At 37.7% G+C, this 19,906-nt stretch overlaps 1 long non-coding RNA gene across 2 annotated transcripts; it reads right to left on the bottom strand.

Annotated features, from left to right (window-relative positions):
- Positions 1-1,387: 1,387 nt before the first annotated feature.
- LOC121110209 lies at positions 1,388-19,532 on the bottom strand. 2 transcript variants are annotated; one of them, XR_005858381.2, is made up of 4 exons: positions 19,471-19,532; positions 14,419-14,536; positions 6,884-7,109; positions 1,388-1,555 (listed from the first exon to the last, which is right to left on the bottom strand). It is a non-coding gene; the product is annotated as an uncharacterized LOC121110209 (long non-coding RNA). The 2 variants fall into 2 exon arrangements; XR_005858382.2 differs by having other exon boundaries at positions 1,394-1,555; positions 6,884-6,996.
- Between the last annotated feature and the right edge of the window lie 374 nt (positions 19,533-19,906).

Consider the following 19,906-nt stretch of genomic DNA (forward strand, 5'->3'; position numbering starts at 1 on the left):
GTTCTTCTAATCCACATCTCAAATATTTTCTGCACAGTTTGCTCATTACTTGAGAAGAACTCTACCCAAAGACATACCTGGCTCTTATACATGGGGAAACCTTTTTTTATTCTTGAAAACTTCACTGCCTGCACTTCCTGATGTTGAAATACAAAAAGAAAAAATAAAAGACAAGTCTTAAGATAAGTCAAACTTTCCACAAGCAGTGACTGCTCTCACAGCAGTGATTTGTGTCAGCAAAGATGGTTAAGTTTTAAAGCATTGATGGAGTTTGAGGACCTGTACTGCTGAGAGAACAGAAAAAAACATTGTCATAGACTTGGAAATGGTCTTTGTGTCTTTGTGGTAAGTGGTAATGGTATGTGGATATAGCATTTGGGCCTCTCTCAGCCTCTGTTCTGAGACTTCTAAACTTATCCTTTTTGTAGCAATGCTAGTGTGTCAATTTAGTCTCAGTATTTTTCTGTTTTACTTGTCATGATTGGACTTGAGTAGACTGAACAATAATTTGTCTTAGAGTAGGGGAAAGGAGCAGTAGAACTTTATAAAAATTTCCTCTTGTTTCCATCAGTTCTTTACTGACTTGCACTTAATTCAGACCTTATTTTCATCTCAGATAACTTCCCGGGTTTCTTCCTCTGTCTTATTTCATAGGGCTCCCTATGGCAGGTCATAATTTTGGTCATTACATTCCCCTCTGGGCAATAGCGGACACTTTATTCTATTTGTCTTATTCAACTGTAGTGAAGTTTGCCCATGGGTAGCAAGAGTTTATTACTTTTTCCCCCCAGGTGTTTTTTTTTCTTCTCTCTGCAGCAGCATGCCAGAGGGTGCTGCTAAACTATCAGAACTTCTGCTTCATTGATTTCATTTAGAAGCCTTTCGTATGTGTGTCTCTGCCAGAGCATCTATGATATTATTCTCAGTCCTACACTGACTGTAAGCTTTTATATTAATGGCTGTCTATCTGTTCAGCCCTCTGCTGCTTGACCCTTGCCTTGAGCTCTGTGTATTTCTGGTAAATATTTTCCAGCATGTGATCTTGAAGCAAAAATTAGGTTAATGCTGATATTTTTTTTTGTAGTATACAATTCCCGCTCCTCTTGTCTGTTTAATGGATTTTCCAATTAAAAGGGACCTGCCTGGGCATTTTTATCTGACCCCCTGTATTACAAGGCTAAAGAAAACTGCACAGCAATTGCATCGTGATGCAATGACAACAGCACAATCTTTTTTGTCCTTCAGCTTTGGAGACTGGCACAGATGAGCACTGAGCACATATACATGCAGATGTTCATAGGTACTCTCATTCTGTCACTTGAAAAATGGGGCATTCAGAATTTCAAAGACACCTGGTGACAGGCATGTACTGAAAAGCTAATGTTTATGAACAGGATGAGATGTGAAATGGACCATCTCTTAGTATCCACAGTTTATTTTTGTGGCTGGGCCAAGTCTTCGCAGGATTACACTTATAGTAAAGACAGGTCTGCAGTAGGTCGTCTTCTCGTGCTTCTGGCACTCATGGAGCAGGTCTCAAGCCACTCATGCTAGTCTAAAAGAGAGAGAAGCTGAGGAACACTGGTAGACTGCATGCTGATTTGCTTTGTGTTTCAGTACGTATCAGTATTAACACGTGTGGCAAGCTGTAAGAGACTATTCTTTTATATCATTGACTCAAAGTTTGCTGAGGAACAAGTCCAGGCAAGTCCTGGGCAAAGGCAGAGAAATCTTTTGTCTTGAGGACACTGATGGACAGGTCCTGGCTAAGGATTGTGAAATCCTTTAAGGAGCACAGATGGACAAGGCCGGGGGCATCGAGAGAGAGATAAGCTGCCGCTAATGGCCGGGAAGCGGTCTTTTTGTGTGGACTTATCTCAAGGAAAATGGCCATCTCAGGAGGTATGCACAGGACTCTTGCTCAAGCCCCCAGGAATGTCACGTAGGCAGCAGAAAATGGAGGATAAAAGAGGGTCCAATAACCACAACGGTGGAAGCAGATCCTTCACCACAACCACGGCAACGGGGGAGGCTTATCTCTCACCACGACAGACTTGAGGGGTTCTCTCTGCCAACTGATCTCTCACCGCAACGTGTAGACGGATCTCTACGTGGAGACTGATCTCTCACCACGACACGAGCTTCCTGCCTTCCGATCCTCCTCTACGGACCGTTTGCCGACGGACTTCCCTGGGCCTGCTACCTGAGACCTGCTGCTTCCTCCCTGGCCTGCATCCTCTCGCTGCCCCAGACCGGCCTCGCTGCTCCTGCCCTTCGGCCTCGGACCGTCGGAACGTCGTGCAACGGGACTGCTGCCGGATCCTGGTGGTGACTATCCCCGCTTTACGCAATTCTTGCCTCTTTCTATCTTTTCTATCGCTCGCCTTCCCTTCCCCATCACCCCAATCCTTAATAGCGTCCGTCCTCCCCTTTCCCCATCTCCCTTATTAACATTTGTAATAAACTGGTCGGACCAACATTTGAACCGTTGTTTCTTAATCTCACGCCGGGCATACATATTTCAAAGAACCTCCTCTCCCTCCTATAAATTGGAGCGAGACACAAGCATACCCTAAAATGTGTCCATTCACTGATCTTTATCTGCCTCTCAGGATGAGGGCATAGTTGACCACTGATGGACTTGTTTTGTCAGTGAATGTGAGATGGAAATTTCTATTCCCATCTCACATAAAGTATGCGTTCAAGCATATATACAGTATGATATATAATAGGTCAATTTATATGTAAATGTTAGCGCATCATGCACTTGGACCTCCAGGCTCCCAGCAAATAGGAAACAAAGCCTGGGGTGCTGCAAGGTCTGAGTCCCCTTCAGAAAGGAACAACCTCTTTGTGCCAGTTGAAAAAACAATGATCTGGAACTTGTGCAGAAGCCTTGTCAAATTTGCTGAAAATCTAGACCGGAAAAAACAAACAAACAAAAAAACTGAACACTACAGAACTGACTTAAAAATCTAAAGACTACATTTTTTTTTAGTTCAGTTTTCTTTTTATGATTAAATATGGAGCATAATTTTTGACTTCTAACATTTGAACCTACAAGTTTGACACTTTTCATCACTGAGCCCAGAAGTATTGTTTTATAATAAACACAATATTTGTGATATTCTTGATATTCTTGAGTATATATTATATAATATAAGATAAACAGAAATTACTGTGGCAGTTGACAAAGTTAAAATAAAGTCCTGGAAAGAAATAAAATGAAATAAAATAATGTACTTAAGAAAACATTTGCTATTTTTAATAGAGTGTAGGTTTGTGGAAGTCACTGCAGGAAACTGCATGCTGAGGTTCAGAGAGAAAGGCATATAATCCACAAGCCAGGGACACATCTAGGGGGAAGATACTCTTATGGAAATACATGAAATTATATTCTTTGGGCATAAAGCTGAATAACCTACAGTACACGTGAGCATCCTTTAGATATATATCGTCTTCAGGATCATTTTCGGAGATATATATCATTTTAAGGAAGATTCAGTTTGGATATCAGGAAAAGCTTCTTATCGGGAAGAGTGGTCAGGCACTGGAACAGGCTGCCTCGGGGATTGGCTGAATCACCATCACTGGAAATGTTTAAGAAATGTGTAAATGTAGTACTAAGGAACATGGTTTAGTGGGTGTTATTAGTGATAGATGGACAATTGGACTAGATGACCATAGAGATTTTTTCCAACCTTAATGATTCTGATTCTGTGACTCCACAGAGGTACGTCTTCTTGCTTACATGTTGCAAGTACTTCTTCTACTAGGATTTGGAGGACTATGCTTCCATATGGCAGGCATTATTCTGTGTACTAACTACTTGAACATGTAACCAACATTTAAAGGATTTGACTCTTTTTGGAGGGGAAACAATGCTGCAGCGGGATGTCATTATGACAGCATCTGGTCTGACAGAATAGTCACTGTGTGAGTGGATGTTTGCACATTTTAGTACTTAGATAACCTGCAGTCTGATATGTGCTGAGTGCCCTGTCGTTAGGGAAATTTCTCTGTGATTCTCATCAGGCTTATTCCCATTTGTCCTTGCACTGGTGATGAAAAGGATTGCTTAGATTTTAAGGATGCTGTCTTGGAGAAAAAGTGGGAATTCAGTAAATTGTCATCAACAGATGAAGATCTGTCTGTAAAGGAAAGGGATATGAAAACAAGAGCAAGTAGAGAATCTGTTTCTGTCTTTACATATACAGAGCTACAAGTAAATGGAATGAATCAAAGTCTTTTAAAAAATTGCTGGAAAAATGGAAATATTAACTGAGTCCTTAATTCTTGATGTTTTTTTTTTTTTTTTTTTTTTTCACTTTACAGAGTGTTTTGTTTTGTTTTGTTTTTTGAGGAGTAATTAAGGAGGTTGTTTTGTGTGTTTGGGGGGGAGGTTGTTTTTTTTTTTTTGGTGAGGAGTGATTGTATTTAATCTCTTCAATCTCTTCAAAATGAGATTTTTGAAGATTCCTAATGAGTATATTTTGCAAGTTTCTAACATAACTGTTTCATTGTTTTTATTACTGGTTGAGAACAGCCCTTAGGATTAATGGAACTGGGCTATGGGAGATTGCACACCGGTCAGGTGTATGATGTGATGTGCACTTGGAGAATGCAATAGGGTCTTCATACTGCTCGATCCATAACTATTATGTCCACATTAAAGAGAACAATGCTTCTTTATGTTTGTAATTAAATCATTTTATGCACGATCATAAATAGCATGATGCATGAAATGTGTAGGTGGCAAACCGGGATCTTATAGATGTCTGTTAAAAGTGTGTCTTGCACCTTGTACTGCATATTAAGTAGGCAGAATGGAGTGGCAATACTCACTATTACTCCTGGGCTAGAACTTTGTAAATTGGAGCATATTTCTTACAGCACAGTAGCCTGCCATAATTTTTGAACAGGCAGTAGAATAATTAATTGTTTGTGAGTTATGAATAGACTTTCAGTGAATTAACGCCTAAGCAATAACTGCAATTCAATGAGTCTGAGGCTTATATAGTATCTGCTCTACTTCAGGATTTCAGTGGGGGTAAATGCATGAATCTGACAGAGTTTAATCCTACTTGATTGTGTTTATATAGATAAAGGGAAAATGATGTCGGTATTTTGAAAAATGAAATGGTTTGTATGCCTTCAAACATCAACTCTATAGCTCAGATAGTACTTGCCTTTCATAAATGTATCTTTGATATTATGTTACTTCAGTTGCTTAAATAATACTTTTCCTGAGATATCATGACAAGTCATCTTCTGTGCTGATTTTTATTTTGGAGACGTTTGAAGTAAATGGCTGCAAGAGGAAAGTTGCTTCTTTTGCCAGGGTATTTTTTTTCCCTCAGCCATAAATTTTAGTAAGATTTTTTCTTTTATATTTTTTTGATATGGTATATTCTGATAAGATGTCCCATACATTTTAGCTATTATATTTGTTCATGGGCAGAGGCAAAGTTGAAGAGAATCTATATTTCTGAGATCTTTGGAGGTCATAAGAAGGCATGAAGGAAAGAATAAATGTTTCAAGATGGTGTTAGATTGATCAGGCACAGTTCACTCCTGGGGTGACACCCTGCAGATTTCCTATTCTCATTTCCTTATGTTTTTGACACTGTGCTATGAAGGGCATTAATTTTTATATTACTTATTCACCTGAATTCTATACACAGTTTTTCCATTTTCAATAATTTCAAACACCGGTTTTTGTTTGTTTGTTTGTTTTTTTGTGGGAAAAAATAAATAGGAAATTATAATATATACTTTATGTATTGAATTGTGCTTCTTTAATAGTCTGTAATCCTGCTGGGGTCAGAGAGGTTTATTGCTTCATTGTGCTTAGGATTTGAGAATCAAAATAAGAAGAATCAGAAGAGGAACAATAATTACATATGGCTCTATTTTCTTGGAAGAGCTTTTTGAAAAGTAAAAACAAATTATGTGAATGATTGAAAAGAGAAAACCTGTAAAAAATTTATTAGGATTTTTGGAAATGTCCTGAAAGAGTGAGTTCCAACATTTCTAGAAAAGCAGTACGAATACAGCTAAATATTAACAGCCTAAGAATTACTGGCAGCTTCAAATGAACCCTGGGTTTTGACTAGAAACTGAATAATAATAATAATAATAATCTGAAATTATCTTTTTATTTTGTTCTCAGACATCTCTTTAGAAAGCCAAACTGTCATTATGGACATACATGGAATGGCAACTACTGTTGCCCTACATGGATTTAGTGGAGAGTTGTTCATTCCTGCCTATGGTGCTAGGATAACATTAAAAATAAAGCTGTTTTTGCTACAGGAGAATCCCCAGGCCAACTATGAGAAAATTCAGACTACTACTGGAGATGTGTAACTGCCAGTGTGGAATGCAGCCTGAGATGTTTTTGGAGAAGTCAGGGGAACAACCCAGAATGAACATGGTCCAATAATGGAACTGAACTGCTGCAAGACAGGTGCATGCCTCTGATTTACTTACAGGGTTGAAAAAGACTTTCCGTGCAGTAATTTGTCTTCCCTAGAACGGAAACCTATACAAGGTCAGATATATTGAGTTCTAGAAAAGCTAATTCTCCCTATTGATCGTAAAAAGCCAACTTACATGATTTAGACTGAGATTTTCATTTTGCAGAAGCTGTTTAAATCCTACACTGTCTATATTGAACGTAACACCCAAGCTAGCTTGAGTTTCTCTATGTTACAAAAATGAGCCTTATTCTTAGTACAACTGAGAAATAGACCATTGAGTAGACCTGAAAACCCCAATTAGGTTTTCAGCTTTTCCGTTCCTCTCTACAGAGAGCAACTCTGTTATAATCACATTTATGATTGAATAGGTACTTCACAGTCTTATGAATTAAATTATTTACCTCTTTAAAAATATCAGCAGAGAAATCTCGAGTTTTAAATGTTGACACTTCTCTTGGGAAGCAGGAAGGAAGAGATCAGGAGGATATCACAGCTCCAATTAATGAGGCCAAGTCTTCAAGAAGAACATTCATTAGGTTATATATGGTAGTCTCTGCAAGCTGTTCAGAAGCACAGACCAAAGCCTGTTTAACTGTAGAGCAATACTTTCCAAAACTTTGAGAATGGCTGGAGGAAAAGGAAAATTAAGTGATAGAAACGAAACACTTTCAAACAGCCTCTCCCTTTCTCTTTGTAGAATAATAGAGAGTCTGAAGCTAGCACAGTAGCTTTAGGGTCAGGATGAGTTTTGACCTTTGTTAAGTTTCCCACATTATTAGCGGGAAAACAGGGATCGACAGAAAAGGTGCTAATAAAGGGGTGTCCTTTTGTTATATTGTTTCCACTATTACAAACAGATGACTAATAACCTGATTTTGCCCTCTATTTAGTATATTGAAAAGAAAAGAACAAGTTAACTAAATGATGGAAAGGGAGATTATGAGAAAGATGTATGAAAGCAGTGATGGAAAGAAATGAGTACTATCGTCTGAATTCTGCAAATGGGGAAAATATTCCTGTCATTGAACTGGAAAAACATTGACTGTAGGAAGGATTTGCTTTAGAAAGTTCTTGGTATTTCAGGGTATAGAAGTATTTCATTATATCTTACAGGGAATTTAAAGCTGTATGGAACAGAACATGAAATATGTCCCTATACTGAACTGAATAACCTCAGTTATAAGCTAAAGTGTTTAATTCTCAACAGACATAAATATGGATGTACTACAGGTAGAGATCAGGTGAAACTGAAATGCCAACAATGCCAGAGGCCAATGCAGTGGCAGGGAATCTATAGGACAGAATATATCCAGATGATATTAAAACGCATGTGGTGTCTTATACTACTGTTTCCCAACCAAACATACATATGGGAAATTCCTTGCTAACTGCATCTGGAGTTGTTTGATCCTGAGCATGTGAGCAAGAGACGGTACCCAAGCATCGAGGAAAAAAAATTCTTCACCCCATCCTGTTTGTGAGTTGATCTACCCAACCAGAGTGTCATTTCTATCTGTCAAACATTTCTGGGGAGAAAATTTGGTATATATGTAGATATACATATATGGTCATGCTTATATGCACATATATATGTGTGTATACATATAAATATACATAATCCAGACTGTATAAAGGCCCTCATTGTAGTGAGGGTTTTGAAGTCTGTTGAGTTCATTCAGTTTGAGGACAGTGATACAATCCTCTCTTATCAGTAAGCAATAGATGAAGGGAATGAATTATTCACTGATTCCAACTCAGAATTCATTCACTAACTTCTACCTTTTGTTGCGCAAGTGGTGCCAACACTATAGGAGGGAGAAGGAATGGGAAGAATGCTGGATAAAGCAAGAAAAATGGTAAAACTTTCTTTGACATCATTGTGTGAGAGTGTAGAGCCCAATGTCTGTATGAAGCTATAGGAATGGCAGTGTGGATGCCGCTAGTGTTGACTGGCTGGAAAAATTTGGCTCTCTTTAAGTTGTGGCAGCCAGTCACTACCAGTTGTGCATTGTGGTAAAAGTGAATTACTTTTTAGAATTTTCTGTCCACTCAAAAACATGGCTTGTTTTCATGGGAGGAGAGGAAGGTCCTACTGCACCAACTCAGAGCTTGTGCTTTCAGAGGGGCTACCTCTACTTGGGCTACCCTAACCTTGTGCCTCATACAGAGAAAGATCTGGGCCTGAGCTGGGCCCACCACTGCCCAGATATAGACTGATGTCCTTCCCAAAATTTGCTGGAAAGAAAATAATCTCCAAATGATTTGCTAATGCTTTAGCAGATCCCAGTACTCCATGTGGGGACTCCAAGACTTCTGCAACAATCACCCCAGCAAAGGCAGTACTAAGGGGAGGGTGAATATATGGATTTGGTGGGAGAAGAAGTTGTGTATCAAGGTAGTATAAATTCACAGTGTGGGGTTAATGCTCCAAGCCACTAATGAATTTATTAACTTTTATAAAAATCTGCTTTATCAATTGCTGCTACAAGCCAATATTAATAATTTATTGTGAACTTGTTGAATTATGACTCCCTTAACTTGTGAAACAAGAAAAGAGAAATATCGTATCTCTGGGGAACAATTCCCCTCTTTCTTTAAACCTGCTTCCCGGTCAGTCTAACAGATTGTCTTTGATATTTTATCTGCCTGAGACTTATTTATTAATCCTTCATTGCCCAGGGGGAAGCTTTTTATGAATGTTTTAATAAAATACATTCAATAGAGTGGTTGGTGTCCATGTGCATCTCAGTATCCTGTAGGGGATGGAGTACAAAAAAAAAGATGATCTGATAGTAATAATTAAGTATCACCCTTCTAGGTCTTACTTGGCTTCCTTACAACATCTCATGCATTTTGTGTGACTGCCTCCAATTTTTCAGTGTTCTTCTTTGGCTTTATAGAAACCTTCTGTCAATACGGTATTGTCTGGAAATGTGCATTATTGGCAAAATTCCTTGTAAAAATATAAATGATTATATAATTGGTAGGTTAAAAAAAAAACAGACCCACCTTCTAGATAGATTCACTAGACAGGAAGCATCATTCCTGACTATTGCTGGAGTAACACTAGCCAAAAAGGGACAAGGGGTAATAGTTTTAAACTAAAAGAGGGGAGATTCAGATTAGATTTTAGGCGGAAATTTTTCACTGGGAGCGTGGTGAGGCACTGACACAGGCTGCCCAGAGAAGCTAGCCTTGGGCAAGTTCTAGGCCAGGTTGGATGAATCTCTGGGTAGCCTGATCTGGTGCCTGATTTACTGGCTGACAATCCTGCCTGTGGTAGGGGAGTTGGAAGTAGGTGATCTTTGAGGTCTCTCACAACTCAAGCCATTCTATGATTCTATGCAAAACAGAGCTCACTCTTACTGTCCCTAAATGTTTGCAAAAAAAACCAAAAAAAAACAAAAAAACAACAACAACAAAAAACTTCACAGAATTCTCAATAATCAATCATTTATTACTCGATCACTCACTGTGTATAGATTTAGATAAATCCTATCAGACTTAGGTGAAACTTGGAGGTTTTTGCACTGAAGGACTTTGTCTAAAATTGTTTTCCTATCAGTTTGGGAAAAATAAGATATTGACGTTGTTTCTCAGGTTGAAAGAAACCCAAAATATCAAAGCAAAACCTAACTGACACTGATAAAAGTCTTTTTGTGCAGAAACTAAACACAACTTCTTGTATTCCACCTGGTTTGTTCAAAATTCTGTCTGTGTCCTTTTCTGGCATCTGGAAGTGACTCACATCTCAGTCCAAGCTTCTGAAAAGCCTCATGAACCTTAACGAACCTATCAGTAAACATATCCTCAGCTTAGGGTTTGTAGCAAAGGCAATTTTATGCATGGCTACTTCTGAAATATGACAGAAAAATAAAATACTCTGACCTTTGCTTTATTTATTAAAAAGATCAATCATTTTTCTAATTTTTTAATGGTGTGTTCAGAGAAAAACTTTCCTAACCATATTCTAGGTCAGATAAGAATAGATGTACTTTCTGTGCTTAATATGGGAATCTGCTCATTCCCCTTCAGTTCAGCTGCAGAGATTTCCAGGAAACTACATAAGAATGTCAGCCTACAAGTAATGCTTCATTCACTTGGGCTTAAGGAATTTTTATTTATCACACGCTACACATGTATTTATTCACTTATTTACGTTTCCCAAAACAGAATGTTGCTTAAAATAGATAACATGACAAGTATGGAAGACAGTGAGATATGCATCTTTGATGTTCGTCTAGCCATTGTGTTTCATCATGGTGATGAATGATAAAGCTGCAATGGTTGCCTTAGGTTAATAATTATTAAGCACTTGGGAATCCTTGAACATAAAAGCATTAAAGTAAAAAATGCAAAAAGCTATAATTGCTGATAATATGGCCTTCCTGAATACTTTCTCTGCATTAGTAATAATATATTGGAAAAAAAAAAAAAAAAAGTTCTGGAATTTGGCATAAAGCATGAATTAATTAGCTTTCTAAATAAGTTTTTGGCCAAGGAAAACACTTGGGGGTTCCAGGCTGGACTGCTCGCTAGAAGCAAAGAAGCTTCCTATATACTTAATTAGAATCACGTTGCCAACTCATCGCTGTTTGCTTACTATGCTCAGGTTGAAAAAGCAGAGCAAGAAAGCTGTCAAAACACAAACACTTTCATATTTGAGTCAGTCACTTTATTTTAAAGTGAGGCTAGTCAGGGGGAAAGAGTTCATGACCCCACAATAAAAAATCGCTAGCAGGATCCTGCCTAATTGTTTGTTTTCTCCTACCACCAGTATCGAGTCTCAGTCAGGATTCCACTTTGGAGAATATTGTATCTTAAAAAATAAAAATCAAAGGATGGAGTTTTTTTATAGTATGAAGGTTGTTGGTTTTTTGTAGTTTTTAATTTTCCCCACTCAAGCTGTAGTATAATCTGTGGTCTGGTCTATTCACTGTTGGCATTTGTTTGAATTATTAGGAAAATCAGGGGATGCAGGTGACTGCTCCTGATATGCTGCACTGGAGAGCTGACTTAGGCAATTTCCATTAATGTTAATGCAGATTATGTTCATAAATCAGCCACACATCAGTGGAGAAATAGATACTTCAGTCTACCAAATGCTTAATGTTCCAGTATCACAAGCTCAAATGTGATCTTTTAATATTTGAAGAGTTACTCCTTCTTACATGCGGGGAACATGAATGGTTTGTTCATTAATTCTCACTTTGATGTAGTTTCTGTTAGGAGACCTTTTGTTTATTTTTCTTTGGCTTTGTTTTTTTGGTTTTGCTTTCTTTAGTGAAAGATGGATAGACTACCTTGGAATCTCTGAGGGGCTCTGGCTGCAGCTGACTTAGTAAAGGAAGGGGTGCTAGTGAGCCTTCCCATATACAGCAGTTCAATTGTGCATGTTGTTTGATTGCTGGGAGGGTTTCTGGCACACTGGAGGCCTCTTCCAACAAGCTCTACTAATTTGCTTAGGAGAGGGCATGAGCTGAGGGCTGTACTCAGCTGCAACCTTTTTTTTTTTGAAGGACAGGAGAGTTTAATAATATTGACTCAAGCTATTCCTTGACAGCTGAACAATCTGGAGAACATTTAACTGTAGTAGCATAGACTTAGTCTTTTTATCTGTTGTGATGTATAGACTATGTAGTTACTTAGATTTGCAAGGCTGATGTATCTTATTGCCATTAATTGCGTGTCTTCCTCTGAGAACCTTTCACAGAGGCTGTAATGCCCTTTCTAGAATAAATGTAAGTGAGAATAAAGCAATAGTTCTTACAGGCTCTTGATGGTGATGAATATCCTTCCTCAACCTTAAAATGATCAATTAGTGATAAATGTGATGAGTGAATGAAGTGGGTACTTTTGTATTAGGCAAAGAACTGAGCAAAGCAATTAGTTTCAGTCCCGCTCCTTAGAGGCACAGAAGAAAAGAATTCTGTATAACTGATATAGATAGTCAGCCATTCCCTTAATTAAGTTTCTGGAATTTGTGTTCAGGATGGACCATAAGGATGGTATTTATTATTTTTGTACACTGATAGCTGTGGCTATTTTCAAATCCCTGACCAAGAAGTAAACAGTTCTATGTTGCCCTCCCAAAGTCATTAATTCTTCACATGGGCTCTTTTTTCAAACCCATATGCAGCCTCCTGTCTCATTCCCAACTTCCCTTTGAATCATGTGAAAAATTGACTACCAGTGGTGGTCTGGGCAGTTGTGGTTGCTGCTGGCATGTTTGTTAATGCTTTGCTCTCAACAATGACCAAATATTTAAAATTTGCACCCTGCTCTATCTTTATCAGCTTGAAGCTTTTAATCTTAACACTCTTTTTTTACATATACTGCAGCAAAAGAAACCACACTTCAAAACAGTGGGTTTCTTTCCCCTCTTCTTTTTTTCCCTCTGTGGTTCTTCGAAAGGTTAGGTTTGACAATAGGAATATAGTCACACATACTCTAGGCAACAAATGAGAAATGTTCTTTCATGACCTTAATGTTGGCAAGTGATAATAACCAGTGAACCATGAAATACTGCTGCAATATTGCTCATGACTTTTCTGTTTTCTGAGATTAATTTTATGTTCTGAAATGAAGTGACAATCATTTATTATTCTGTTTTACATAGCTTCCACCAGGAAGCAAATATGAAAAGCTTAATTTTCTAGCCCACTTGCAGCAGCATTCCTCGTGAAGAATCAGATATATGTTTAAATATTCCTTGTTTAATGTATACAATATAATCCCTTTGTTTGGGCATAGTCAGAAGGCTCTGGCTTAGCACAGTGCTGGCTAACGTTTAGAAATAGGCATTACTTTACTCTCCAAGGGGTAAAATAATTATGGTACTAATTATTAATATACTATGGGTATGAACTTTACAAGAATATTTAATATATTCTCCAAACTCTGGTCTGTTTAAATTGCTACCATCAGGATTTAGCAACCAAAGGCTTCTTGATACCAACAATTTCTACTCCACAAGTAGATGAGAATAGAATTTTCATTAGAGGAAAAATATATCAACTTAGTTCACCTTTCCATGTACGCTGTTATCTTTTCCTTCATAGGCTGTTGGTAAGCAAATAATTTTAGGGCTTGATAGGCAAGTCTTACTCATCTTGAGTAGCACTTACCCTTATCAATGTTTCTGTTGGCTTCAGTAATATTGCTGCTCTGAAATATAGCAGGTGAGTAAAAGCTGGAAAAAGAAAAGCCAGGAAAGTCAGGAAAATTTCAAGGTCACTTGGATTTGGGAAATTAGATAACATTTTTAAAGTCAGAGTTTTTTGTGTTTTTTTTTTTTCTTTTTTTCTTTTTTTTTTTTCTTTTAAATACATGTGTGATTAAGTATCAGGGTATAATTGCATAACTAATTAAGGACTTGATTCTCAGAGGAACTGAATAACTATCACTTTCATTAACATTACATTTCTCATTAAGGTTGTTCAAGAAGCTAAGCACTGGCCAGGGATTGTTTACCAGGAATGGGGCTCATTCAGAATGCGGTGGGTACCCTTTCTTTTGGAAAACTAAAGTTTCCCAGTCTGGGTGCATTAAATTGCATGTTGAATATTTTGTTTAGCCAACTCAGTTAAAGTAATCTGGTTTCAAGAGGGTATGAATTGATTCAAAGGGAGATTTACATTTTGAACATCAGACCAGATCTAGCATCTACCTACAGATCAGGTGCCTGGCATTAACAATTGCAAACAGGAAGAGACTGATCCACATACACTGAGTTAGGGGCAAAAGACATGGGATTATTCACACATCTGGAGCACTACACTCCCAGTGTCTCTAGTACTGACTAGCGTTAGCTTGTAGATCAAAGTCACTAGGAATTCTGGAATTTTGAATTGAACAAATTAAAAAACACACACATGCACACATGCAAAAAAAGGAAAAAAGCACCATCCGTCTGTGTTGATATTCTGATAAGTACCTTAAAATCCCAGGTGATGTTTCGTAGCATGACTCAGTTTTGTTCAGCTGTTCATGCATTACTGGCTGTTGTTTCCTGATTCAACAATAATCCCCTTTCTGGTGTTCTGATTAGATATCTGTTAAAAGCAAGTGTAAAATGTTAGGTTCACTACTATTAGTTACCAAAGCCTCAGCTGTCAGGAATTAGATATGGTGCCACTGCCACTAAATGTGCAATAAGCAGTGTTTGTGTTAAAAGTCAGAGATTACTTTTGTTCGAGAGTGCTCTGCTCATTATAACTCTACTTGAGGAGCCTTCTTGAAGATTCACAGCAAAGCCCAAGCTAAGACTAAATATAAAGCTAGCATCCTAGTGGGATTTAAAACAAATAGAAGATAAAGAACCCTTCTTTTATCTACTGAAATGGCCACAACTTGAAGTGGATAATTTACTGAATTGCATTTCATTTCCTTGTAATATACTACATGACATACAAGCAAGATTAGGTGCTAGGATTCAGAAGCAATGAAACAGAAGTCTGTGGGTGCTCAGTGAGTATTTATACTTTTTTTTCTTTAAGACATTTTATCCAAGGAAATTCAAAAGAAGACTATATGCTGTTATTCAAACACCAGTTTTATGGAATGATCATGAATTATGCAATCACCACATGAAGTTGTTACATCTAAACTATTCAATTTTCACTATGTAAGCCACAAAATGTTCTGTAGCTTAGGTGTACATAACAGTGACTTCTAAATGTTCAAATGGAGAATACAGAACTTAGCTTTAATTGTTTTAAATTTGACAGATAGAAATTCTGTGCACTGGACAGTTTTGAGGAGTGAGAGCCCAATCAGACATTAATTAAAAAGAAGGGAAGCTTTGGCTTATCTACCTATATTTTCCCATGCATTGTAAATACAATAATGTTCTCCACTCCCCCCCCTTTTTTTTCCCCTGCACTTTTCAGTAATTTATGCTTTCACGGGTTTCTTTTCCACTTGAAAGTTATTGTAAAAGACCTGGGATGTATTGGTCACAACATGGGTTCACTAGGGGAAGTCCTGTTTAAAGAGCTTAATCTGCTTTTATGCTGGGGTTACCAACCCAGTTGACCAAAGGAAGCCAGGTGTTATCTTTTTGGATTTCAGAAAGCTTTGGATACTGTTTCTCACAGTATCCTTCTGGACAAAATGTCCAGCATACAGCCAGGCAAAAACATGATGCAACGAGTGGAAAATTGGCTAGTGAGCCACGTTCAGTGGGATTCTGTCAGGCTTGTAGCCAGTCACTAGTGTGGTTCTGCAGGGCTTCTTTTTAGGGGCAGTTCTCTTCTGTGTTTTTATAAATGATCTGGATGCAGGACTCAAAGATATACTAAGTAGGCTTGCAGATGGACATGTGTTTTCAAATGTCTCTTGTCCATTAAAGCTCTTTTCTGGGCCATATGTCCTTCTTTGAGGGGTGGGTCTAGTCCTTAAGCTGCTGGATCATTTGGATGCATTGAAATTTATATCCTACAGGGTTGTATTATAGCCACACACATCCATTATTCTGACTCATTCGGACTTCAACAGGAATTCTGGATGCGCAATCATGTGTAATAACAATCTTCGATTGTAGGATATTTTCAAAATGCACAGATATCATTTGAGCACTCAAGGACAGCAAATAACGAGATCCTGCATAAGTGTATCAAAGAAAAAGATAGTACTTTTATTTATTTGAAAATCCATTTCTTTGTTATTGGTTGTAACTCTCTGTATGAAAACTCTGACCCCCAGCAAACAAGAGATGAAGCTTAATTGAAAGATTGATTTCCTGCTCCAATTTTAATCATTCCTATAGATTTTTCTTGCATATGAAGAAGTTGCACCTAGACCTGAACAAAATGTGAAGTAAACTCAGGAAATTATTGTATTTCCTCAGCTGGAGATCATTTTTTCTTTCTCCTAGGAAGCAAGATGTTATATTTTGCCAGAAATAAACAGATTTATCTGAGTGGCAAATGAAACTTGTTTGTCACAGTGGAGGGCAGAGCTGAAGGTCAGAGCAGAAACTCCACTTGCTGTGACACATTTCCATGAGCTGGATCATCCCTCTGTGATTGACAAAGCTGACACTTGCCAGGAAGGGAGTGAGGGTGAAGGGACAGCAGATATCCTCATGATTCTGGGGAGGGTTGGGAAGGTAAAAAGGGCTCCGATACTAGGGCTCTATAAACGCAAATTTAACATCACTAAAACAAAGAGCTCGCTAAGCAGCAGAGCCGAAGTCTGAGCCCTGGGAGGGGTCAGGAAGATGAACAGATGCTTTCCAGTGGACTTTAATCAATTGCTGCTCTAGAGATTTCCTACACCACCTGCAGAGGTTGGGATCTTTGTGTTTTGTGGGGTTTTTTTTTCTGTTTTTTTTTTTTTTAATTTTTCTAATGATAATACAGAGAAATAAAGAGCTTCAAGTTATATGAGAATGAAAGAGAGATGAAAGAGGGAAATTTTCCTTGTTAAAATAAATATCTTAAGAAGATAAGTTGGATTCAGGTTCAATATAAAGTGAAACAATCCAGGCTAAAATTTGGCAACAGAGTGAAATCTTGAAATCATTGAACACTGACCTGAAATATCAGTTTCTTTGTGTTTCATTTGTTTCACAGCAAGGCTTTCATTTCTCCTTCTGATAGTACACCTACCTGCAATAAACTTCTCTCCATGTTCTCCGAACCACTTCTACAGTGGGCAGAAGAGAACTAATAGTCAACTTGCATTTCCACATCACTGTTTAGACATTTTTACACCTCAGTTGCAAATGCAAGACGGAGAAATATGGTCTAGAGTAAACTAAAAATTTGATGTAGTGCTGGTTGGAAAACTGTAATCAGAGAGCAAGAACTGGTGTCTCAAGGTCTGCACAGATGAAGGTAGATCCCATGCTTTAGGGTAGAACTCAGGACAAGATTATTTGACAATCCTCCGAGCTGCATTCTCCAGGATTATCTTCCAGTTTTTCCTTTCTACGATCTCATCTGTTATCACTCAGCAGTTACAGCCTCTCTTACTATGAGCATCAGCTCCAAAGCGTGAGACCTTACCTAGCACCATTACTCTTCTCTGAGGATGGAGAACTGCATCTGCTGGTCTACTGGTTCCATCACTGTACTAATTCTGTCTCACTATGGTTTCTATGAGCAATCTTAGTCTCTGCCAGCTGTGCAGTGTTGCAGGAGGAGGTGGCTGTTGATTTTTTTCCCTGACAACTTTTTCTACAGTCATTATTGCTCAGATTAATTTTCCTGCTGTACATTAAGTTCTGTATGTGTAATTCACTGGAAGAGAGGTGGTTAGGGTCATCTATGGTTGGGGAGGGTTTCTGGCTGTTTTTTGAGGCCCACATGTCTGGATTGGGAGTGAAGACCAAAATGTTTTACATCTACATGGGTCTCACACTGCCAGTGGACTTCAAAGCCTCTCATATGTTTTCTGCTCCTATCGCTGGGTGTAGACCTTGTTGAACTCAATCCATTCATCTCTCTGACTTCAGTGAGGTTTGTATCAGACCAATGCACTTTTCAGTTTGATTCCTTTCTAGATAATTCTCTAGTTTTTCTTGTTATTCTCAGCTCATGTTTTGTCACTGTTATTTATCATTATTTATGAGCCCTAAGAAACAGCAATTTCAGCAAAATAAGACTAACTTCTAAGTCAGGGAGCTAGCTGTCTCGTGCAAATTCAGTTGGGAAATATGCTTCCACTGCTGTTCACCAGTCTCAAACTCATCCTGTAAATCTTAATAAGTCCTCAAATCTGGCAAGAAGGGATACCCTTGGGAAAGCTTTAATGATTTGACAGTACTAAATATGGATAGAGGACAAGCACTGTCTCTAGACTTGTAAATTGTAAAGCATTACTATCCTGTCAAATTACAGATTTTACATACTGTAAATAAGGATAATGGGCAGTGAAAACAAAGGTGGAGAATCTGAAAACTCTTCATCATCAAGGCAAATACTGCTTTGCACCATTAATCCAAAATTTCACAGAATGACATGAGAACAGGGAATATACAAGTGAGAGGACTGCAGTAAGGAGATGAAAGGTCAAAACTTTTTTGTTATATTTACTTACATTTTGATTTTGTAAGGACAAGGATCAGTTTATGCACCATGAAAGAGTTTTAAATTTGCTCATGTATCAGAGATTATGTTTCTTTTTCCACTTACCAACTTACTTTTTCAAACATACGACAACATAATCTGAGTGCTTCCCTGGTGAATCATACCTTTTTATTATTACTTTTTATTTTTGAATGATTTGATAAAGACCTTGTTTTGTAATCATTTAGTCTTCTCATCAAGATCGAGTTCTGCATGTTGCTCAGACAGTTTCACTTTACAACTCTGCTTCCTCATTGCAGTTTTGATAGCCATAAAATAGAACTGTACAACAAGCTGATATGCTTCATCCAGCAGAGCTGCAGGCTATTTTTCATGATTGCACATATATTGTGTTGATTATGATGAAGCCAAAAGATTTTTAATAGGAAAAAAAGAAAAAGGAAAACAATAGTCTCTTGCTCCTGAAAGACATTAAAGTTTAAGGTGTCTTAAAGAATTGTTATTTTTCTGAGTTATGCCAAGGTGGATGTGTATTTTTCCTCTTCTACAGTGCAATTGATTTATATTTTTTTGTTCTTTAAAAATGTTCATAATATCTCCATATCACAAAGTATGGAACATTTTGATGTGTGTCTGTCTGTTTTTCTATATTCAAAACATTTACTAAATAAAATTACTGCATTTTAACTACAGCTAGAGTAGCTTGTTAAACAGCACGTGCCATTCAGATCTCTCCTGTTATACTGACTCACTAAGACAGGAACATACCTGCCACTGCATACAGGGAGAAACTTTACAAAAACTATAGAGATGTACAATAAGCAAACTAGAATTAAAATGAACAAAAGCATAGAGATCTTCTGGCTTTCAAGTGAAGGTCATTTCGGTTTGTCAGAGGGATAGTTTGCCTTAGTCCTTCTTTTTCTTTGGGATTAACATTATAAGTGACTTACACAGATCTCACAGGTAGCTGTGGAATACCAGTTCCTCATCCTTATGGTTCCTTTATGTTGATAGAGGTTTGTGTTTACAAGATCGTCTCCATGTTACAGGAGAACTCCAGCAGGAACTATGCATCCTTATTTCCTGGGATTCAGAGAAGAATGTAATTCTAGAACAGAATCTGACTGCCACATCTTATTACAACAAATAACTTGATTTCTCCAGCTTCCATTTGTTAGAATTATCATATAGCAGAAGTGTTTCCCATTGCCTTTGGTCTTCAATGAAGATATGGGGAAGTCTGAATCTATTTTTTTTTTTTAATAGACCTCATTTATGAGGCATAAACCCCAACATTAGTAAGAATCAGCTCTTAAAGTGATTCCATTCAATTTCATTAAGTTCTAGAGCTGACATCCTTTTTGAGAATAAAAAGATATGTTTGGG

The sequence above is a fragment of the Gallus gallus genome, chromosome 3, assembly GCF_016699485.2.
Source record: "Gallus gallus isolate bGalGal1 chromosome 3, bGalGal1.mat.broiler.GRCg7b, whole genome shotgun sequence".
Lineage (NCBI taxonomy): Eukaryota > Metazoa > Chordata > Aves > Galliformes > Phasianidae > Gallus > Gallus gallus.